This window comes from Coregonus clupeaformis, chromosome 15 (genome assembly GCF_020615455.1).
Source record: "Coregonus clupeaformis isolate EN_2021a chromosome 15, ASM2061545v1, whole genome shotgun sequence".
Taxonomy (NCBI): Eukaryota; Metazoa; Chordata; class Actinopteri; order Salmoniformes; family Salmonidae; genus Coregonus; species Coregonus clupeaformis.
The window spans coordinates 62,956,422-62,981,462 of NC_059206.1; the positions used below are offsets into that span (position 1 = coordinate 62,956,422).

General features: G+C 47.1%; 1 pseudogene; it reads left to right on the forward strand.

Annotated features, from left to right (window-relative positions):
* LOC123492688 overlaps positions 1–16,879 on the forward strand; it is an 89,351-nt pseudogene extending 72,472 nt beyond the window's left edge.
* Positions 16,880–25,041: the final 8,162 nt, after the last annotated feature.

A 25,041-nucleotide genomic window follows, 5' to 3' on the forward strand; every position in this document is an offset into this window, starting at 1 on the left:
ATAAACATAAACCATACATACATAAAAATAAATCATGCTTTGACAATGAGCCTGAGGTCACTTTCCGATACTCATTTGGCTTGAAGGATTCAACTTACATATGGATTCTGTCCTGTGGTTTTGTGGAATTCTCAAGTACATTAGTATTGACGGATAAAAAACATATGTAACCAATTGTATGCTCATATCAGGGGTCGATGTATAGGTATTATAACCCAGTGTACAGTATATTTCCATATATCTTCGACATGTTTGTCTCTGCTCTGTGACCATATTGTGAGGTCATGAACAGACTCGAGACACACAAACACACCCACTCACACACACCGAGATTGTAGAGCAGGAATGTTTTCCTCCCAGGTAAACCTGCCAAGCTGTAATGACCACCAGACCCAGAACCAAACTCTCTCTCATCATTGTTTAGAGCTCAAGACATCCCATATAGGACGTGTAGGAGAGAAATATAGCGTTTAGGGAGAAACCAGAGCCAAGCAGCTTTGTGTGCCTAGTACCGTTCACATGCCAACCAAAATCATTTCTATATGTTTGTGTTTATGTGTTGGCAAGGGTTGAGGTGTTTGGGGAGATGAGTGTGTTTGTGTTTGTGTGTGTGTGCGTCCTTGCGTGCGTGCATGCATGCGTGTGTGTGTGTGTGTCTGCACATCCCTGTGTGTGTGTGTGTGTGTGAGAGTGTGAGGGGGGGGGGGGGGTGTGGGGGGGGGGGGTGTGTGTGTGTGTGTGTGTGTGTGTGTGTGTGTGTGTGTGTGTGTGTGTGTGTGTGAGCTGGGCCAGGAGGAATGCAGTCTAGCGGTGCGTCTTACATGGCTGCTGTGCTGCAGGCCTGGTGCTGGTGCTGACCTACCCTCTGAAGAATGCCCCCTGATTGTCAACCAACCCACCAGCCAGCCAGAACCTAACGGGGAGAGTGACTTTCACTAAGCAATGCAGCTCAGCGCTTTGAAGTGTCTGTGTGTGTGCATCTGTGTGTGTGTGTGTGTGTGGCGCCACGGTTAGCACCGGCTCCCAAATGCTTGCCTTCAGAGCCTTTTGAGTCTGACAGACATACAGACACACAGACAGACAGTCTGATAGACAGTCGGATAGACAGTCAGACAGACAGACAGCCGGACAGACAGTCGGACAGACAGTCGGACATACAGACAGTCATTCAGTCAGAGAGGGGTCCTTGTATTTTTCCATGGTGTTTGAAAGGGATTACATGGCCCCCTGTGCTGTACGTCTCACTGCCCCTCCACTTCAAAGCAGCACGCTGCGCCAGGGGCACTCTTTCACTGCACGCCCTTGGCACACACCCCACATCTGCCCAGAGGGACTGCCAACGGCACACACACAGGCCAACCTGGCCCGACATGCCCTGTGTGTATGTGTGTGTGAGTGAGAGAAAGACTGTTGCTCACACTTTCCCCAAAAAAATGTTTTGCTTTCCAAACCTTGTATTTTTCTCCAAAGTCAACCACCTGCATACAGTAGTCCCTCCTCATCTCTAGAAGTATGTAAAAACTGTCCTTAGATCAGCGATTTAAAATAGCTTACTGTCACTAAGCCCTCATTTACTTTCACTGGCCCCAGACCAGTTGTCAAATCAACTCAGTACCACTTAGCTAGCCAGTCACGTCATGTTCCAAGTTCCCAAAAACTTTATTGTCCATTTAAGGTCCATTGGGATTTTGTCTTTGGCTTCCATGACAGGAAAGCTAAAAGTGGCAGTCAGACATGAGCTAAGGGTGCCAGTGAGGGACAAATAGTGCTTGGTACCTCAGCCAATGGGCACCCAGCCATGTATCCAGTGAGGGCCTATGACTCCACACGACTCCAATAGAGTTCATAGAAGTACCAAATATGTCATTATACATACACAGATTCCCAGTTGATTCATTTGGGCTGTGATGTGTTGACACGGTGTGATTCCCGACTAGAATCGAGCCATATGTTCTCAATAGTACCGCTACTAAAACCTCCGGAACGAGTCTAAATCAAGCTAAGCTCTTGGTGAAACTACCAAAACAAAGTAACAAAGAAAATGAAAAGTACAAATATTTTCATGACTTGAACTGAGTTTGGATGAATTTACATTAGGAGGAGATGCATTTACAGACATTCCGTTGAATAACTAAAAAACCTAGGCAGATACCAGAAGGTAGGAAAGCTGATTTGTGAATAAGCTAGATCAATATATGGACGTTTCTAGTGGGAAACGTTGTCCACTCCCCCTCTTGACCTCATCCTCACCTCTCCCTCCATCCCTCCACCTCTTCTTTCTTCCCTCCATCCTAAGCTGTGCTCACATCCCACGCTCTCTGTCAGGGGCCTGGCCTACACACAGGCCAGACATACCACCGTAATAGAAATCAATCACACACACTTCAGACAAGGTGAGCAGCAGGACATTTGACCCATAACCCCACCAACCCTCCGGCTGGTCAATATTCAAATAAAAAACACTATCACCCCATCCTCTGGTCTCTTCCGTTATCCACTAATTGTTTTCTAAATTATATCCACCCTCCTCTCTCCTCCTCTTCGCATTTAAGGAAGTAGGGGAGTTCATTTCCCAGAACTCACCAGGAGCTCCCATGAGGCTTCACTTCCCCTCTCCCCGCCACCTCTAAGCCGCAGACAGACACGTTCCTTTAGCGGCTATCGCTAACACTAACACTAGCCACCCCGACAGACCCTGAGAGGACCTGGACATTAGCTAATCCATATTTATTGCATCTGGTCCCTCTTCCCCGGCTTGTAATTTGTATGGAGAGACATATTAGCGCTAACACGCTAGCCCTGGCAACAACAGGTTCAGACTGGTGTGAGATGCTACACGTCTGAATTGACTTAGCGTTAGCCTCGAGGGACCTAGCGGGAGGGAAGGTACTGGCTAGCAGGACTAGGGGCTGGGCCCAGTCTGGCCGTATTGAGTTTCTGTGATGGCTGTTTAGCTTGTAGCTACGCTGGGGCAGAGGGGGGAACAGAGGGTGCCCGGCTCAATGAGTTTACTGACAGGAACCCTTACACCACAGGGCCAGGGATCGATAGCCCCTGCACTGAACTACACAGCACTGCCAAACGAGACAGAACCAAACAATGTAGTATTACATTACACACACTCACTCGGCAGACGTGTAGTTACACACACATACATGTACTTACACACACTTACATACCGTTACATGTGTGTTCATACTGGATTTATTGATATGCAAATGCTTATGTCTCTGACTAACAGGCACGCATGCACACACAGACACAGACACAGATACAGACACACACACACACACACACACACAAAGACAGACACACACACACACACACAGACACACACACACACACACGTGTCACCTCTGGAGGTTATGTTTTCCTCCCTTGGTCCTGGAACCCGGTCTCCAGGTGGCCCCATGTGTCCCTCCTGAACAAACATTGTCTACCTCTCCACTTCCTCCCGTGTCACAGGGCCAGCCCCAGACATTGTGTGGCCGCCGCCCACCGTGCCGCCCTGTGATTGGCCAGAGGGTCACAGAGTTGACATTTATTAAAGGGAAGTTACACGGCTAGTTATGGGGAGTTGACAGTCCTCTCGTCACGTCTCTGGTCCCGCCAGGAATCACAGGGGGTTAAGGTTCCTGCCTCCCAACAATAAAATAAACAATGAACTTGTTAAGGGCCTGTTGATCCTCCCAGAGCTCACTATTGAGCCAAAATGACAACTTTCATTTTGCAGCTCTGTGCCACTGGGATCTGTAGTTCTACCGGCGTAGACTAGAGTAGGAGAGCTAAGGCAGTGGAGCTAAGGTGGACTACATGTCGTCTGCCATAAAAACACATGTAGGGGTTTGGGAAAGCAGAACATTTGAAGTATTTCAGGTAGTCCTTGAAAACCACAGAGATTGGAACGCACACCACAAACCTGTGTATTATAGCGGCCTGTCATTTCACATATTGTAGCGCGAGGGATTGAACGAGGGAATGAATGAGGGAACGAACGAGGAATGGTGAAGTTAGTGGCTCTCCAGGGAGAAGAGGAGGGTTTAGTAGACCGTGAGGAACAATGAAAATCAGAAAGTAGAAAGGTCCAGTGAAATGGATAGTGTGTGTTTAAGACCAGATGTGTGTGTGGATGGATGGATCAAACACACACAACACACACACAGGTCTACGAAGGCTCCGCAATCTCCACCGCCCACGCCTGGCGTCCCCGGCTTTCTAAAAGCTTTGTTTTCCTCTTCTCTATCAGCGTCCTGATTCGTTCCAGTCTTTTTTCCTCTACCTTTCAAACCGACTTCGGTTTCATTTTAAGCGTCCAAAACGAAAGCTATTCATGGAATTTATTACATGTGCTTACACGCACGCAAATGGCAACAACAACAAAATGTTGCTGATTTTATTTTGGGGTCTTGTGTGTTTTGATGGTCTGTAGCTTTTTCTTCATGTATACGTTACAGTGCAGAGAGGCTGGAGCAGATGATGATGTTTATTTTTGCAGTATGTAATCACCACTATGGAACTTATGACAGTAGACAGGCCCAGAGACCTGGAACAGTGCCCTGCGAGATCCCCCCCCCCACACACACACACACACACAAACACAAACACACACACACACACACACACACGCCAAGTATGTAGACTAACACACAAAAGAAAACACACATTGTGGCGCAAATGCATACTAACAGATACTTGCGCCACACACACACCGAACACACACACACACACACACACACATTCTCCCGGCGCCGCTGGCTATGTGAGCTGCTGTGCCACAGGGATAGATGTGTTCTGGCACTCAGGTGGGGTAGTGTAAATCACACTGCAGCAACAGTGCCACCCACCTCTTCAAAGATGAATGGGCCGACCCGCATGCCAAGCAACAATCTCAATGAGGCCATTTAAAACCAGAGCGGCTGAACCATTGTAATTTGAAACAGGGGGGGGGATAATTTCCTACTTAAGTATACCTTTTCCTTTCCTCGTGGACATGGCTCACTTGAACAGAATCCTGTTGTATCGCATTTCATGTTAGTAATTTCAAAGCAAACACCAACAAAAGATTTTCCCCGTCAAACATGCGATACAATCGATCCGATCTATTGTTCCTCGTTGGACCAGTCATGTTTACAGCTTGTTACTACTCTGTCATTTCAAGTGGATTAGAGTGAACAACACAGCCATATGTATAGCACTACTTCTACATGCACGTCTGGTTGCCGGGTGGCCAGTGTGCTCTGATAAGCCAGTGTACCGTGCTGTAAAGCATGGTGGAATTTTGCAAGACGCTACAACGACTCCCAGTAACAAATGACAAAAACATGTACTTCTCTTGGGACCACTCTATCCCTGTCTAGGGGCCTCTGTGTGTGAAGGCAGGACAGGGCAGGGAGGTAGGCAGGCAGGGAGGCAGGCAGTGAAATAGGGTACAGAGCTGCCGGGGAACCAGGGAGGGAGGAGTGGTGGGGGTTGAGTTAATGGTCTTGCATCTTCCTGGCAGCATGTCAATAATGGCTCTAATCACATTAAGTAAAGAGTCCATTAGCTTATTCTCTCCTCTCCTCTCTCTGCTGCATGCTAGCCTAGTAGAAACACAGTAGGCAGAGAGCTCCACTAATGGTGTGTGTCTGTCTGTGTTATAGACACCACTACTACTGCAGGAGGATGATGGGAGACACTGGAAAAGCACCGGGTACAGATAGGATACAGTACATTCTGTGTGTTTTTGTCTATTTTTATCAGTCAGTCTAGTGCTCAGTTATTTCAGCTTACAATAAGCACTGTGTAGGGAATTGGTTGTCTGTGTATTCAATTAGTTGAGGTTCATCACAGGTAAGAATGGAATAAGAAATCATATTTGGTGCATTTTTACCTAAATGACAAGACGATGAGGTGATGTTTGTTGGCTTTGAAGAATTGTATTAAAGTATAATTCATTACACCTTGGCTTTCTCTGTTGTAATATATGAGCAGAAACTGAATATGAGATTAAGTTGATGATTAGTGAAGGTTGGAACCTCATTCTCAAGTCTCATTAGTCCATATTAGGTAGAAAACGCAACAAATATCAAGTATCAATGTTTTACTTGTCCTCGCTCCAGCAGGGCTAATCTTCAAACAGATCCGGTTTGTACTCTCTTTCAACTGCTTAAGGACAATGGCTGTTAGGAGGGGGGGTATTACACTGAGGGAGAACAGACGCAACACATACATACATCAGAATACAACACAAATACACTGTAAGCCACCGAGCAGAGCCAAGGACCAAATTGTGAGCATATGTTAATGCACCTTTCCTCCGTGGTCCTTGCCAAAATAGTCATCAAGACAAAGGAGATGTGATATAAGAGGGAGAGAAAAGGAGGCCATCACACCAAAGCAGCCTCTTCCCTCCACCCCCCTGGACAGACAGGCCATTTCTCAGCCGCCTCACTGCTCCACTCAGCCCCTGGAGGAGAACAGCGGCCCCCACATCTGTCTCCCAGGCCCAGGACAGACCTGGCCGGGCCGCGTCCAAACGCTGCACATCACACCGAATCATCCTCAATTAATGTGAACCATCAGGCGCTCCATCTTTCCCTCCTTTCTCTCCTCCCTCTTTTTCTCTCATTTATTGCTCCCTCACTTCTCAGAGGAGTCCCCCAGGGTGCGTTCTGGGTCCGCTGAGTTTTACACTGTCGACCGAGGGATACGGCTGCTTAGCAGAGAGGGGCTAGCTAGCCAAAACGTTAGCTTGGATGCCTTGTGAAAAGAGACAGCGAATTCAATAGATCAGTCCAAGCTCGGCCAGACGGGTGCTAAGATTTAACTGCTGCGGCGCTTCTTGAAAGGTTCTGATCTGAAGCCTGGGCCGCTCCAACGCTTCTTTTTTTTTTTTTTTACTCCACTGCGCCACAGAGGGCCCCGAAATGGCTTCCATGTGCCGCCCCATCTGCACCTCTGCTGGGCTGGCCAAGCACCGTCCTCATTCCCTTTGAAGGGATGCGGAGGGACAGCTTTCAAACAAAAGGGGGGTGAACCAGAGGTTACCAGACACTCTTTAGGGGCCGTTAGAGAGAGAGAGAGAGAGAGAGAGAGAGAGAGAGAGAGAGAGAGAGAGAGAGAGAGAGAGAGAGAGAGAGAGAGAGAGAGAGAGAGAGAGAGAGAGAGAGAGAGAGAGAGAGAGAGAGAGAGAGAGAGAGAGAGAGAGAGAGAGAAGAGAGAGAGAGAGAGAGAGAGAGAGAGAGAGAGAGAGAGGAGAGAGAGAGAGAGAGAGGAGAGAGAGAGAGAGAGAGAGAGAGAGAGAGAGAGAGAGAGAGAGAGAGAGAGAGAGAGATCGAGGGAGAGGGGGAGAGGAGGCCCTGGGGGACAGCTCGCCCTGGGCTACCTGGATGTCAGAGAGTGACTCACCCTATCTGTCCTGGTAGAAAGGCCCTAAACCGCCCGCCTGCAACCACCACTATGAATTTCACTACACTCAATTAGCGCCCTAAGCAACAACCGACATGTCGTCATGAATTTTTTACCAAAGCCGTGAGTTAAATCAGGTTGAGAGCAACCAGACAGGACGGCAGGGCCAGGGTATCTCTGGGCTAGTTTGCTTGATCACTGTGTCTGGTTCTCAGTGAAAAAGCAGTCCTTAAACCTCGTCACATTCACTCACACTGCAGAGAGAGCAGACCCCAGTCATTCCAGCTCTGAAGGAGTCTCTGGCACTGATCAGCATCATATTGACCACACTACAATGCCTGGGTTTAATTGAATAACGGAAAAGGCATCAACCCGGATTCCATATCTGATCTGCCTTCCCCTCCCAACTTCTAATAAGAATTATGAATGTGCCGCAGCAGAAGGGCCATGTGTAGACTTTTATTGAATCCCACCTGGTTTAGACGTCAGGGTGTCTTTTTAAGGGGCGGCTGGGATGTTATATGGAAAACAGGATGATTCTCCAGGCCTGGGCTGTGTGGATCCCTCTCCCCTCAGGGGGTCACCATGAGTCCACTCTTCTTCTCCTTTATCTATTTATCTATCTCTCTCTCTCTGGCTCTCTCTCATTCCCCCCTCCCCCCTCTCTCTCTCTTTCTGTCTCTCTCTCATTCCCCCCCTCCCCCTCTCTCTCTCTCTCGCTTTCTCTCTCTCGCGCTCTCTCCCCACTCTCTCCCCTGCCTCTCTCTCTCTCCCCCCCTCTCTCCCCCCTCTCCTCCCTCTCCCCCCTCTCTCTCTGTAGTTGATCTTCTTCAATCTCCCTCTTGAAACGAGAGAGTCCTCTTGCTATCTCCGCTATCTGACATACAGAGACTGACTGTTTCTGACTGTTTCCTCTAAGACAGTGTCAGTTGCTTTTTTCCTTTGAGTATTGTAATACAGTAGCGGTAGTAGATAATGGTGTTATGTATCATTTGAATCGGAAGTAGAAGAACTATCCTTTTACCAATCAAATATAATTATGTAGGACATGAGGAAAATAATCTAAAGCGTTCACTATCTTTAAAGTGTGTTCTCTCACATACGAAACATTCAGTTTAAATGAGAACATGGTGTTAGCTAAGCGTGATCACAAAGTGCCGGTTCCTTACAAATGTCCTCCGCCCACGTCTGGGTCGACCCACTCCCCTGTGACCCATCATCACCATGCAGGAAGTGGTGCTGGTTGTTCAACCAATGACCTCCGACCTTGCCACCAGAGAGCCAATGGGAGCGGAGCAGGGGTAGAGCCCAAACCCTCTGATGGGATGGCTCTAGGCACTGAGCGTTTGTGAACCCCATCCCCCATGGCACCCCTCTCGCCACCACCACTACCCAAATACATTATTCATTGGGCGATAAAAAATAGAAAAAGAATGAGAGAAAAGGAGGGAGAGAAACAGAATATGGAGGAGGGAAGCCACAAGGTTCAAGACATTCTCAGATCACAACTCGTGCATAACCTCCCTTGTAGTGGCGAGCACGGGATAGAGGCAGTTTCTTTTTCGGGTTGGGGATGTGAGAGCAGCCGAGGGGGATCAATAGGGGATTCCCTGGTGTCTTCTGGGGCAATGCGGTGCTGCAAGCCGATTGGTGGATCAATGTGGTTCCCAGGGTTCAACTCCAACGCCACGGCCAGCCAGTAGTCTCCTTCGCCGCGATACAGTGATACATACATGTGGTTGGCTGGTTGCATCGCTCTGCCCTTGGTGAATCTGCCTCAAGCATAGCCAGCCTACACATTGTAGCCTAAATCTATTAGGGCCAAGATGCACATACTGTATATAATGTATGTGTCTATTGAATGGCATTATGATAAAGCCTAGAAAGAATGATAACCCCCATTATGACATCTTTAGTTCTATCCGGGTCACAGATCCCCTATTCCACACACCCAGAACACGACTGTCGACTGTACAGCTAACAGCCCATAGGATATTAATGGTTGATATTAGCCTTGTTTGCCTTGCGTGAGGAGGGCGGGATCTCTCTCGGTTCTCTGACAAATAGACTGGGTCATTGTATATGATAGGTGATGATTAGTGAAAAGTATGTGTATGTTCTTCCCTCCTAGTCCTCTATGCAAATCCTCCCAGCCTCTCCCTTTCTCTCTCTCTAGCTCTCTCTTTCTCTCTCAGCGCGGGCTGTTAATACTAGCGCTGCAGCTAATTGTATAATTGCCTGTTTTGTTTTAATCTGACAGCGTTGCCCCGGCCCCATAACAATGCCATAATTTGTTCATCTCTCCTGTCAGCCATAATTTAACCAGGCGGGTTGCCGGGCCAGGCGCCCCCGACAACCCCCGCCACCTCCGCTACTAGCAAACATTACCGGGGAACGCCGCTAGCAAGCGAACCGTTTGCAAGATAAATAAACACAGCCGTCGTCGGGCGGATTAATTCCGAGTGACACGGACACAGTGGATAAACTAATAACGTAGAGGGGGTAGAGGGGCCGTCCACTAGATTAAGTGTGTATCCTACCTGCCTACCGCTGCTGCTCTGCTGTAATTATTGTTTCATTGTCATTAACCTTACAAACGGAGGTTTAGCCGCATTTTTTTAAAGGACTCTGGGCTGTGTAGTGACAAGGTGATCTGTCATACCCCTGGAGGGAGGTGGAAAGGGGCGAGGGGGAGGGGAAGGGATTAATGAGGTATTACGGGGGGATGGATGGAGGGGTGGAGGGGGCAGGGCTGGAAAATACATGGGAACGAGAGGGCCAACATTAGGCTAATTGGGAGATGAGTGCCTCCTTGTAAAAAGTGCTTCTAATGGCATATTTGTTACTCATGCTGCGGTGGCGTCACTAGGCTAATGCGCTAATGCAGAGTGGGCTGCAAGAGGTGGTTAACACTACAGGGACTTTGTGTTTGTGTGCAAATATGTACATGAGCTGTCTCGGAATTTCTATCACCCAGGCTCTGAGATATGATATGTACACAGTGTATATATACACACACACACACTAGCTATTGTGGTGTTAGATGTTTTTTTCTCATCAAGCTAGGACGTTAGCATTCAATTAACAAGCGCCGTTTGATTCACAAGTGGGGTTATCATTGCATATCTTTGTGTTTGAACGTGGATCGAGACTCGTAGTTTAAGTCTATTTACATAAAAGTGCTAAAGAGTTGTTTTTGTATATAAAAGAAATGTAGCCCAGTCATGATACCATCAAATAGCATTGCTTTGACTTTTCTGCTAAACTGAAATATGCAATGAAACGTGTTCTTGTTCATTGTCAAATATGTTATGTTTTATTATCTGTTACGATTTATTTAGTCTTTTTTGTTGCCCGGATCTTGTGGTCTGTACTTTGATAGTGTTCCCATAAACACGTTATTGCAAAATATACTATTACACAGCATACACAGAGAGGGGGTTATAAAATGGCCGAATAATAATGAGAAGTTCCTGAACTGAAATAAAGAGCACATGAGGTTTCCCCCTGGACCAGGAACTATAGTCAAGCTTGTCCCCTCATATTGTTCACTCAGTCCGGTTGGTGTGGGGTTCAGTAAATGCAAGCTTGAGTTTCTCCACTCACTCTCTCTCTCCCTGTCTGTGTTTCCATCCCCTCTCCCCTCTATCTATCTCCCTCCCTGTCTGTCTCTCTCTCCCCTCGCTCTGTCTCTCTCTCTCTCTCTCTCTCTCTCTCTCTCTCTCTCTCTCTCTCTCCCCCCTCCGTGGCCTAAGCCCCTGTTGACTGTACTCAGGAGTATCTGGAGCGGAGCAGAACAGTGGACGGAGGCTGGGCCGTGTGTTTTCCTAGCCCCCACTGCAGTACGGGCCCTCTCTCTCCCCATAGCCGTAGCACTGACCTGTATCGTGACAGCTGGCTGCCCCTGTGCTCTCTCCCTCTCTCTCTGACCGCTACTTCCATTACGGCCCTCGTCATTGTGTTCAGGGTTTTGTTTAATTTAACAACAAGCAGGGATGAAAGGATGGAAGTGTAGAATATGATAAGAACATAAGCCGTACTTGGCTGGGTCCGGACAGTGTTCTGAAAAGCAGAAGGATAAATTGCATGTGGTGGGTTTTAAGGGGACTAGGACCGGCAAGTGGTGGCGTGACCTTTGAACCGTTGAAACAGCGATGGCTGACTCTCTCCTCAGGGGTGGTAGTCTATTTTATTGAGTGAGGAAAATGTATTTTTGATTAATCTGCGCAGTGTAGGCCCTTTTATTGGGCATTTTCTAATCAATAACCTACCTCTGACATAATTTGCTGTATTGTATTTCATTAGTGTCACGTTGTACCAAAATACTACTACGTATATTGGAATGTGTCAAAGCTATTCCATTCTGCACCAATCATTTGGCAGTTTGTGTTCTATGTCCCTTGTGCGTACGTGCCTGCGTGTGTATTTGTTAGTATATTAACGTATGTAACCATTATTCTACGACTCCGTTGGACATTTTCCAGAGTGACTATTTCTGAGCAATTTCTACCTAATTATTCACTTTCAAATTTTACTTTTTTAAATGAAATCCGATGGAAATCCAAATACCCCAACGGCCGTGCAGCTATGAAATAATAGTGCACAGGCTAGAATTTAAAGTCATACCTCCAGGCGAAAAACTCACACACACAGAATGAAAGTGTCAAATGTTTTTTTTTAAATGTATATTTAACAACAAATACCCCCAGTTACTATTGATGTTCCATCTCCCAAGGATTCATTTGGCTTGTATTTCTAAGGGCATGATGTGCAACCACTCTCTATCTACCCTATCTTGTTAAACATTTATCTTGTGTTTTTCCCTTTAAGGCTCTTTGTGCTTTGTGATGTTATTTTTTACACCCTTTTAGACTGCAGTGCAAGGCAGGAGAGTAAAGGAGCGGGGAACAGTACCCTAGCGTTGCCTCTAATTGTTGTAGTTGCTCTACGTCACTCCCTTGATGTCACACTTGTCTGGGCTACAGAGGTCCCACAGGACCATGCAGAGGAAACTGTAGTGTTCATCCCTGTCACTCATATAATATACACACACACACACACTAATGTATACATATATGCACACACACACACACACCATTCACAAAGTAGCACCTCTGTAGTGCACACAGCCCTGCTTTTTTCCCGTGTGAACAAGCAATGTGGGACTTAAGTTTGAATAAAATGTCTAGATAATTTATTAGCACTAATGTTGAACCTCATACTAACACCTGTTAAAGTCTGTCAATCCCGAATAAGTTGTTTAGTTGATAGGATGTGTCATAATCTCTGTTAGTGATTTGCTGGCTTCCACAGTCAGAGCACCAGTGGGTTCAGAGTGGGAGACAACAGAACTGGGTCAGTATTCTGTGTATCAAAGCTCTGAGCCCGACCGCAAACCCCTTCAGTTCAGGTTCAGGTCTTGCCAAGATTCTTTTCCCAGAATCCCTTGCCACGTCTCGACGTTTGGCAATTGAAGCGCATGTTTGTTCAAAACTCGAGGCGTTTTATTTTTCAGTGGTATAGCACCATCTCCAAAGGAAAGTGCTCCTCTTGGAATAATGCTTAGAGCTCTCCCATCGGGAGCCATTCTGTTCTCCCAGGATGGAAACTTTGTTTCCCACGCTTCCACCGGGCTCCACAAGCACAGGGTTGGGAAACACCAAGGCCGATGTAAAATATGGACTGTCAACATTTACTTCCTTACATTTCCCCCTCCCTCCACTCTCTGTCTCACTCACCTCTCTCTCTCTATCTATCTCTCTCTCTCTCTCTCTCTCTCTCTCTCTCTCTCTCTCTCACCTCTCTCTATCTCTCTCACCTCTCTCTCTCTCTCTCTCTCTCTCTCTCTCTCTCTCTCTCTCTCTCTCTCTCTCTCTCTCTCTCTCTCTCTCTCTCTCTCTCTCTCTCTCTCTCTCTCTCTCTCTCTCTCTCTCTCTCTCTCACTCTCTCTACCTCTCTCTCCATCTTCCTCCCCTTCATCCTTCCGCCTTCTCTCCATAGACAGTGTAAATGCAAGCACATGCGTTTTCCACTTGACACCGTCGCAATAATAAAGTATGCCTGCTTCATTAGTATTGAATCTGATGGAAGATATGCATCCAGTAAACCTCATTAACATAAACCACAGTAAAGACTGACCCCAGGTCTGTTCTTAATGAACATGATGCCAGATCGGTGTCACCTCCAAGCCGGCCTTCAAAGACACAGTTAAATAAACATGGGTGTTCTTATTTTAATGTCCAAGATGACTTAACCCCCATAGACTGATATTCCTAACCCCGTTCTTCTTTGTGCATTAGATTCCCTTAGAGATGACAGAGTAAACTAAGAAAAATGGCTGCCAAGTACAAGGGTGCGATTAGTGGCGCTAGCTAATTAATCCATTCTTTCTTTTAGCAGCCTTTTCTCTCCCCGGCTGTCACTACGGCAGCAAACATAGCGGAGCTGCATGTCGTGCGCTGTTCTGAGGACTCTCAGCGAGAGTTCACATCATTCACTGGCTGTTTTTTGTTAAACAGTCTCACAGCGAATAGATCAATGTCCCCAGAAATTGTTAGAATTCACATGTACCCGCTAATAACCCACCAGCCCCACCAGCCCCACCAGCCCCAGCGGCTCCATTTGTTTGCTTTTAGACTTTATTAAACTCTGCCTGTTCCTCTCGATGTGTGCCTAATGACTGTGTTTGCATAGCTGATGAAAGGTAAAGAAGGAAGGAGAGAAAGGAGGAAGGGAAAGAGGAGACAGGGGAAGAGGAGGAGTGTTATTATCAGAGCTCTATTATCAATCTTTACTTGTCGCTTCAGGGGCCTCTGAATTTCATGAGCCGATAACAAAACCCCTTCCTTCCCGCTCCCCTCTCGACCTCAGACCGACCACAGTGATTATGCACAATCAATAACTTTTGTGTATTTTTTTGTCTATTCTCTCTCGTCTTTCCATCTGGCCTCTAGGATGCTGCGGGCAAGGTGCTGGACCGCTGGTCCATTATGTTCTCGGGAAGAGGAGATCATCACCCCTGCAGCAGTTCCTTCGGTTTGGAGAGACCAAGTCCATCGTGGAGCTGATGGCCATCCAGGAGAAGGAGGGTCAGGCGCGGTCACCGTGCCCTCTCCAAGACCGACTCGGGCATCCGGACGTTCATCAGAGAGCAACAGCGTGGGACGTGGCCGGCCCAGGCCTCCTCAACCACATGGAGACCAGCAGCCCGTCCAGCATCCACCCACTTTGAGAACATCCCCAACAGCCTGGCCTTCCTGCTGCCGTTCCAGTACATCAACCCTGTGTCGGCCCTCATGCTGGGCCTGCCCCAACGGCCTGGCGCTGGAGCAATCGGGCCTCCGTGGCCTCCGCGACCTGGACCGTGAGGGCAGCCTGCCCAACCATACTGGAGCCAGTGGAGACCAGCGAGTCTGAGGTATCACTCAGCCCTTTCCGCAGCAGCGGTCAGAGCCCCAGCCGCGGAGCCCTGGGGGCATGAACAACGCCATCGAGCCCAAACAGGAGCCCAACAACCGGGCATCACCCATCTCGCCCACTCCTTCCAGCCAGCTGTCCCAGCAGCAGACGGAGCAACAACAGCAGGCCAGCAGCAGCAAGGCCAGGGGCAACCGGGACCCCACGCCCTAGGTCCAACTCCCTCAATGACCACCAGGCCCACCACCACTTTGTGAAGAGCGAGCAGTCCAAGAGCATCACCACTCTTCCTTCTCCTCCAAGATGCACCGCATGCGCGCCGCATGGAGTGCCACCTCGCAAGGGGGCCGCGTGGTGCTGCAACTCGTGCGGCAAGACCTTCTACGACAAAGGTACGCTGAAGATCCACTACAACGCCGTGCACCTCAAGATCAAGCACCGATGCACCATCGAGGGCTGCAACATGGTGTTCAGCTCGCTCGTACCGCAACACGCCACAGTGCCAACCCCAACCCACGCCTGCACATGCCCATGCTGAGGAACAACCACGACAAGGACCTCATCCGTGGGTCGGGCCCCGGCACGCCCCGTCATCTCCAGCACCAAGAGCGGTTTCACCTCACCAGCCCCGGACGGCCGTCTCTGGGCTTCGCCACCCCCACCCCTGGACCATGCTCCAGTCGCCCCTGCAGAGCCCCGCTGGTCTTCCCCTCCCTGAAGTCGGTGCAGCCCATCTCAGCCGGTGCCCCCCTTTCTACCGCACGCTGCTGTCCCCACAGCACCTGGTCCAGTTCTCCCAGTGTCGCTGCCCACCAGCCCCATCCTGCCCTCCACCACCAACAGCACCTCTCTGATGGACCACAGCATCAGCTCCTGGCTGCGAGGCCGTAGCCTCCCACAATGCCCACAATATGTCTTCCGAAGGTGGGCCAATGTCCACCACAGGCTGCCCACCCCAAGTATCCCCCAGCAGGATCCAACTGCTGCCACCAACACGGACCCCACCCCCAAGAAGAAGCCCCGTAAGTCCAGCATGCCGTGAAGATCGAGAAGGAGGTGATTGACGTAGGGCGGACAGAAAACATGAGGACAAAGACGGATGATGGACAGACGCATAGCCACCACCATCACCACCACCACCAACCCCTCCTCCCACCTCCCACCACAACAATATCAACGGAAACTGCAACAACAACAAATAAACAACAACAGCAGCGGGAGGGAACAACAATGGCCACCACAGCGGCGGCAGGGCACCGGTCCCGTGCCCCAGGACGAGAATTTCCAGGCCTGATGAGGGGACACCTGATGAGGCACAAACCAGGACTGACTGCCGAGGAGGGGGGGTTTCTCGGAGGAGAGGGCGGTAGGGGGGAGAGAGGAGGCCCAGGTGGTGAGCTCCAGCTGCATGGACAGCTTCACCTCCGAGGACCAGGACCACGAGAGAGACTTTGAGAACGATTCGGAGACGTCGGACTCCCAAGATATTCTACCGCGAGGGAGATGAGTGGAGGTGGAGGAGCACACCAGAGGCTGAGGCTCAACTCCTCCAGGAGCTCCCAGAGTGGGAGAGGCAACAGCCTGGACAAGGACCAGGAGGGACCAAGAGGCCAGAGACGAGGAGGCGCAGGCTGAGGAAGGAGATGGAAGACTCCAAGAGCCGCTCTCGCCCACGCCCCACCCAGCCCGCCATCAAGATCAAGGAGGAGCTCAATGAACCCCACCTACGTACATGTTCTGCAAGGAGCCAGTACGGCCTCTACAATGGGGTGGGCTGGTGAGCTGCCGCAGCCGCCGCAGCCAGCATGGCCGCCCTGCATGAGAGCTTCATCCTCTCCTCCATGAACTACGGCGCCAGCCCACCCGCAGTTCCTCTCGCACTCCCAGGGAGACCTGTGCACCAGCCCCAACTCCAACGACCCCAAGATCTGCTACGTGTGCAAGAAGAGCTTAAGAGCTCCTGACAGCGTCAAGCTGCACTACAAGAACGTGCACCTCAAAGAGATGACACGTGCACCAGAGTGGATCGGCTGCAACGCCGCCTTTCCCCTCCCGACGGAGCAGAGACAGGTGAGTGTCGTACAACACACACACACACATATATACACACTAACAAGGTGTCTTTTTTTTCTTGGCTTACAATTGGTTCTTAATTTGACGGCCTCACTTTTTTCGGACTAATTATTTAAATATCAGTAGAGTATGAATGAATATTATGATACAACTTGTTATTAATTAATTTGTTTATTTATTTGTTTATTTGGATACCCATTAGCTTTTCAGAGGAGCAGCTATTCTTCCTGGGGTCCACAAAAAACACCCACAAGTAATGGAATTTGAGATACAAATCGATAATACAAACAATACAACTAAATATATATATATATATATATATATATATATATTTATATACTGTAAAATATACAGTACCAGTCAAAAGTTTGGACACACCTACTCATTCAAGGGTTTTTTCTTTATTTTTACTATTTTTTACATTTGTAGAATAATAGTGAAGACATCAAAACTATGAAATAAACACATATGGAATCATGCTTAGTAACCAAAAGTAATGTTCAACAAATCAAAATATATTTTATATTTGAGATTCTTAAATTGCCACCCTTTGCCTTGTTGAACAGAAGCTTTGCACACTCTTGGCATTCTCTCAACCAGCTTCCATCTGGAATGCTTTTCCAACAGTCGAAGGAGTTCCCACATATGCTGAGCACTTGTTGGCTGCTTTCCTTCACTCTAAGCCGTCCAAATCATCCCAAACCATCTCAATTGGGTTGAGGTCGGGGGATTGTGGAGGCCAGGTCATCTGATGCATCACTCCATCACTCTCCTTTTTGGTAAAATAGCCCTTACACAGCCTGGAGGTGTGTTGGGTCATTGTCCTTTTGAAAAACGAATGATAGTCCCACTGGCGTATCACTGCAGAATGCTGTGGTAGCCATGCTGGTTAAGTGTGGGCCTTAAATTCTAAATAAATCACAGACAGTGTCTCCAGCAAAGCACCCCCTACACCATAACACTCCTCCTGCAGCTTTACGGTGGGAACTACACATGCGGAGATCATCCGTTCACCCACACCAAGCGTCTCACAAAGACAAATTTGGGACTGACGAAAGGACACGACTTCCACCGGTCTAATGTCCATTGCTCGTGTTTCTTGGCCCAAGCAGGTCTCTTCTTCTTATTGGTGTCCTTTAGTAGTGGTTTCTTTACAGCAAGACCATGAAGGCTCACATTCACACAGTCCCCCTCTGAACAGTTGATGTTGAACGATGGCTGACTTGAACTCTGTGAAGCATTTATTTGGGCTGCAATTTCTGAGGCTGGTAACTCGGGAATGAACTTATCTTCTGCAGCAGAGGTAACTCTGGGTCTTCCATTCCTGTTGTGGTCCTCATGAGAGCCAGTTTCATCATAGCGCTTGATGGTTTTTGTGACTGCACTTGAAGAAACTTTCAAAGTTCTTGAAATCTTCAGTATTAACTGACCTTCATGTCTTAAAGTAATGATGGACTGTCATTTCTATTTGCTTATTTGAGCTGTTCTTGACATAATATGGACTTGGTCTTTTACCAAATGGGCTATCTTCTGTATACCAATCCCTACCTTGTCACAACACAACTGATTGGCTCAAACGCATTAAGAAGGAAAGAAATTCCACAAATTAACTTTTAAGAAGGCACACCTTAATTGGAAATGCATTCCAGGTGATCACCCCCATGAAGCTGGTTGAGAGAATGCCAAGAGTGTGCAAAGCTGTCATCAAGGCAAAGGGTGGTTGCGTTGAAGAATCTCTAAATAGAAAATGTATTTTGATTTGTTTAAGACTTTATTGGTTACTACATGATTCATATGCATATTTCTAAGTTTACTATTATTCTACAATGTAAAATAGTAAAAATAAAGAAATACTTGAATGAGTTGGGCTAAACGTGACTGGTAGTGTATATATTTATATACAGTGTGGTATATATATATATATATATATATATATATATATATATATATATATATATATATATTACTGTATATACTGTGTATATATATATAATAATAAAATTCAGGTATTATTACAGTAGTTATTACATATGTTTTGTCTTTTTCATTTTGACATTACATGATGTAATTAGAAACGCTTGGACAATGTTGTGGATGTATGGTGCATGTATCATTTTATTTGATATTTCATCATATCAGTAATTGTGGAATTAGTAATGAAGCTTAGGACAGTAGCTGAGTTTTCTTGATGAGCTGCTCAACTGCAGTGTAGTCGACTTTTCTTATTAGATGAAGTTCAATTATTAAGGCGTCACCACCATATGTTAAGTGAAACGCATTTAATTAATAGCAGATATACACTTCATCATATAAACAGGTTATAGTGGGCATCTTGTTGACTGTCATGTCAAGTTCAGAGAAGTAGGGTGTCATCACCAGAACACACACACACACACACAAAAAAACATACACTCCAAAAAAACCCACACCACAACAGATATATTCATTGTCTCCTCACTCACCTGTGTCACTGACAGGTGAGGTCTACATTAACGAGACGGTCTCACAAGCCACTGCATGTATTAGCGCCCTATGCTCAGGAGGTGAGGCTAGCCACGCTTTACCTAACTGGGCCCATTGCGCACATCCGCCCTATCCACACACACTCCGCGGGAATACACCCACTACTAAAGCTACTTTAGCAGGTTGACGTGAGAACACAACACATGCTGAGGCTTTCACAACAAAGTGCCCTGGGCTAGCAACTAGCATTTAGCTCTCAAGGAAATGCTAACATAAGTTTTTGTGTAAGGGAGGATGTTAGACTGAGACTGGCCTAAATGTATGTTTGAAAATAGCCTACCAAATGCATCAGGATATTAGGGTAACTTAGGGAACACATTAAAACTTCTCCCAAACAACCACCCCATGATGGCATCGATAGTGAGTCATTAGCATTGTAATTAGCATCATAAAAAAACGGAATTAAAGCGTCTGAACGGTCTGTTTGTACATTTAAAGGCCTTTGTGTGACATTGCCAGGTCTATTCCCGACCACCCCGTGGTAAACAAGGATGTCCACATTATTTGAGAACGTCCAGTCTCTCTTCACAGTGGGGTGTTCGAGGTAAAAAGAGTGTGGCCCTTGAAAGGAAATGTAAATTCATCTCCTCTAAATGCCCCTCGAAAATAGACATGATTCCAAGTGTAAACAAATGCAGCTCTCTTTATATGCTTTAGTGGAGCCACACACACACACACGCACACACAGACGCCGCGCGCGCAAACGAGTCAGAGCGTGCCTCCTGCTAGTATAAAGACACATGGCACATTCAAGAGATCAGAAGAGGGCCTCACTCAACCAGCTCCTCTGGAGAGATTTTTTTTGTTGTGTTACAGCACACCGTGGTGACAAGTGACTACTTTTATTTAGATAAAAGAGCGAGTGTGTTTTCTCCTCCTCCACTCACTCCTCTTCCTCCACAATCTTCCCTCTCCTCCTCTTCCTCCTCCTCCTCCTCTTCCTCCCTCCTCCTCCCACTCCTCTCCTCTTCTTCCTCATCCTCCTCCTCTTTCTCTTCCTCCTCCTCCTCCTCCTCCCCCTCCTCCTCCTCTTCCTCCTCCTCTAATTTTGCTTCTCTGAGGAGTTTTTTTCTCCTATAGTTTTCTCAGAGTTGTTTTGGTCTCAACACAATCCTCCGGGACCCACTCACCCACCCCTCCTCTCTACCCCTCCACCTCTCCACCGGGGGCCTTTATTAAGTTCCTTGTTCCAGTGGTGCATCTGTTCATTCTGTTCCTGTTTGTTCCATTAGCACCAAGGAAGTAGAGCAGGTGACTCTGGGACTATTCGGGATGGAGTGGAAGTGGAGAAGAATAAAAAAAGAGAGAGGGTTATAGTGTTAAGCGGAAAAGAGAGGGAGGAAGGAAATGGAGGAGATAAGATGAGTAAATAAAGCGTTAGCGGAGGAGAAGAAGAAGGTAGAGACTCATGCAACTCACTGACGCGGCTGGTGCCGAGCAGCAGGAAGATGACAGGAAGTGTTATTAAAGATTCGTTGCCGTGCTGATGCGTGTGTTTGGCGCAGCCCGTGGTTCAATACGTTTATTCGTTTACCCTCTTTGTGAGGCTTTAGGGACAGGGAGCGCCCGGGGGCACGAGAGGCCTGCTGTCTCGCATAACCACACACACACATAGACACAGCTGCTTGTGCGCGTCACACACACACACACACACACACACAGTTACACATGCCACTCTAAAGCTGATGCGTTCCTACAATACAATAGTCTTACAGAAAGTCACTCACTTTATTATAATATACACAGTATTTTTAATTAGTCAATTTATTGCACCAAAATAAAATATTATATTAAACAAATAGCCCTGATCTTGTATGGTTTGATACGTTCCCAATAACAGCCTCCCCACAGAACAGACATCTCAACAAATGTTAAGTTACTGAATTACCATGACAGAAAGCACCAATGTGTCGAGCACATCCCAGCGGCTCGCTTCAGAGATTTCTGAATGAGTGGGGAGAGGTGGCCAATACCTGCTCAAGAGCTGGACACACATAGCCAAACTGAAGCCAATGAGAGAGGCTAATTCAGCGGCCTACGTCCTTAGTGAAGTGGAAGTCAAAGGGAGAACTATGAATCAGGGGCGTCTCCTCCCCTCATCCTTCCCTACCACTGCCCCAGCTTGTCTTGTCCCGGTGTAATAGTCCATCTTTTATATTGGGCGCTCTCCGCATTGTCTAGCTCCCTTGCATTAGCATCTGCCGCGGCGACTCCGTAATGGCCTTTTTAAAAAACATTACTCCGGCACTAAACGAAGGGATGACAGTGGTGGAAAAAAACAAATCAGTGAAAAAGCAGCACTAGTTAGAAGTCCACTCCTCACTCACTCACTCCTCACAGTAAGGGATTTGGTTTCCAAGAGGCAGTGGGTGCTGTAGTATAGAGAGGTGCAACTGTGAGGAGGGAGGTCAAATTAGACTGTGTTTCGACTGCCATCTTGGCTCAAAAGACTAACTTAAATGTCTTTCTCACAAAACGCATAGTGAAGCACAGACCCTCAGCCCACGCTCACAGATCACGGTGTCACAGTGACTGTGGAATCTTTGCCCTAGTGATGTGCGTGTGACAGTTTGTCTTCGATTACCAGAAACACAAGCGTATAAATTCCAGAAGCGCTTCAACATATAGCCTTGGCAAATAGATAGGTGTGTAGCAGGAGAGAGGACAATCACTGCTGTGAACACATGAATCTTAGAGAAGGAAGAGAGGCTTAGACCAATATGTGGAGTGAGTTACACCCCTAAGTACACTATTGTTTCTACCATTACCTTGTGCGTGTCCCAAATGGCTCCCTATTCCCTATATAGTGTGTGTCCCAAATGGCTCCCTATTCCCTATATATTGCACTACTTGCGGTCAGAACCCTGGTCAAGGTGAGTGCACTATACTTGAACAAGTACCATTTGAGATGGTTTCATTTTGTTAGTGGCCGGACCAAATTCTGATAGCATATAGGATATATTACTGCCTGCCGCTCCTATGGAGCAGGGGGAGAAGCGTAACAACTGAGAAGTGTCAGCGGGGCCAAAGGATTGTGGGTTGGTGAGGCTATAGTCAGGGCTCTGGCGGACCAATCAGATGTGTCCCTGGGTAATCCCTTAACTACATAATGCATGCTGCAGTGTAATTGGAGTTGTAACATGGGGAAAATAATTTGGTGCGTTTCTTTAAGACTTTCCCCTCTGAAATATTATTGTGGAGGAAGGATTCTGCGAAACCACAGCGCCTCAGACATTTGGTTTGCTGCTACATAAAGTTTGAGTAGTTTCAAGTGACATTATCCGCCAAACAATTGGAAGATTCAATACAACATTACAAATTCCACAGCTAACTAACATATTATTTCAAATATTATGAAACCCAATCATTATTATATTTGAGCAAAAATTCAAATAATATTTCTAATAGTCTGATAAGTAACTGTATGATAAATTAAATACATTGTCTAGCGCTTTTATGCAAATATAATCAGCTGTCTATGATAATCTGTGTAGTCAATCTGAGACCACCAATCTCAGTAAACCAAACCGGATGCCTTCTCTTAGCCCCTTGTATTTGAGCTTTAGAATGTCAAATGTCTCTAACAACAAGAGACACAGTATCTGAGCCCTAAATCTATTTAGGACACCCAGATGTTTGTTTCCAAGCAGATAATGCGTGCTAAACCAGGCCTGTAATATGCAGTGCTAATAACCAGCTTCCACCTCACCTCTCTCCTCCCACAGAGAGATGTTGACGTCTATACCAGCAACAGGAGTTGTCCAGGTACCTCAGCATATCCCATTAGTCAGTTATTTCTCTACAGTGGGGTAATACCCCAGAGGAACGTGGGTGGCGCATCAGCAGCAGCGCTCCCTTCAAAGCCCTGATGTCGGAGTGAATTAAAGAGGAGGATCAGAAGAAGATTTGATCTCACAGGTATCATATTAATATTTTGAGAAAACAACAAAAAAAACTATAGAAAATGACAATAGTGTCACAACCGTTTGAAAAAGAGAAGAGCGTTTAGCAGCTACATGGTGACTTGTAGCAGATGTAAAGATAAAAATCGATGAATTGTGGATTATGTTAATTCACTCAGGATAACAAGCTTGTCGCACACTGCTGTTTCACACACACACGTCTAATAGGCTAAGAGTGTCCTCTAACATCTCTAGCTACTAGTTGTACATCAGTACAGTAACAGTACAGTGTTTCCCACCAGCCCCCTGGCCACCCGGCGCTCCAGCTCAGAGGTAAATGATTGCATATTTATTGTGGAGGCTTGACGGCGGCACACACAGCCGGTGGCAGCAGCAGTAGCTGTGATTAACGCGTCTGAAGGGCGTGCGACCAGCAATCATCTGCCTAGTCAGCCTCGTTAATCATATTTCCCTAAATCACACAGGGCCTCCTTCTCTTCCCTTCTTCACACCTTTATTTTAAGACTCATCGTTTGTTTTACTGCTCTTTTCCATCCCTCCTTCGGAGGACTCTGTCACCAAGGTGCTTTCCGCGCACTTATTTCCCATGATGCACTGGTGTGCGGCGGCCCCTAGAATCCCCACACGGATGGAGGATGCAGAGAGAGAGGAGTTAATTGCGTTTGAGAGCCATTCTCCTCTCTCTCCCCCCTATCCCTCTCTCTCCTCTCCTCCTTCTCCCCTGCTCCTCTCCAAGCCATGTAGGCCGAGTCTCTTCGTGGAGCTTCAGTAAAGCTGCAGTCCCTCTATCTGTTGCCATGCTTAAACAAAGGCCTGATAATTTAGAGAGAGAATGTATTTAATTTAGCACAGATCCACAAGTTCAAAATACTAAATATCTACTGATGAACAGTATGTTAATGACATACACACTATGAAAGGGGACTTTTATATTAATGTATCTTTGATACATTTGGGTTTTTTGTGGATGGGAGAACAAATAGATAATCAGAGAATCACTTTCAGAAGCTTTCGTTTGTAACAATAAGCGTCATACATTTTTCACATTCTGTAAGTAATTTGTAGGCTAATATAATTACAGAGTTTTGGGGTTTTATTGGTTTGATCTCTGTATCTGTGACTTAGCCTTCATCTCTGAATCTCTATGGTGTCTCTATGGAGTCTGTGTAACCAACCCCTGAGATAATTACTTTTATCAACTTTTTAACAAGTTTCTCCAACTACGTCTGAACTCAACTTCCAGTGTGTGTTGCTGTAGTGTTGAATGTAGCTAGTGGAGAATAAAGACTGATAATGATGAATGTATTTACCCAACCCGCGTCATCCTCCCACCTCTCCACTCCCAACCACTCATCACATAGCCCAACCCCCACATGACAGAACCATCAGCGCATCAGTTCAATATGCACTTCGCTTTGCTCATTGCGACTCTCATTTTAGACAGTGCACTCACTCACTCCACACACACACACGGAACAGAAGGAAGGACAGCAGGGCCATTGGGGGAGAGGCGGGAGCCTAAAGATGATTACAGTTGGCTAGGACAGGCTGTGCTTTGGCTAGATAGCCTCTCTCTCCTCTTTCTCTCTCTCTCTGTCTCCTCCTACTCTGCACAAACAAAATGGCCTCTCAAGAGCCTCCCACGTCTTTGGGCGAAGATGAGACTTCGTCAATTTGGTACATTACTGGTCATCAGAGAGGGGTGGAGGAGAGAGAG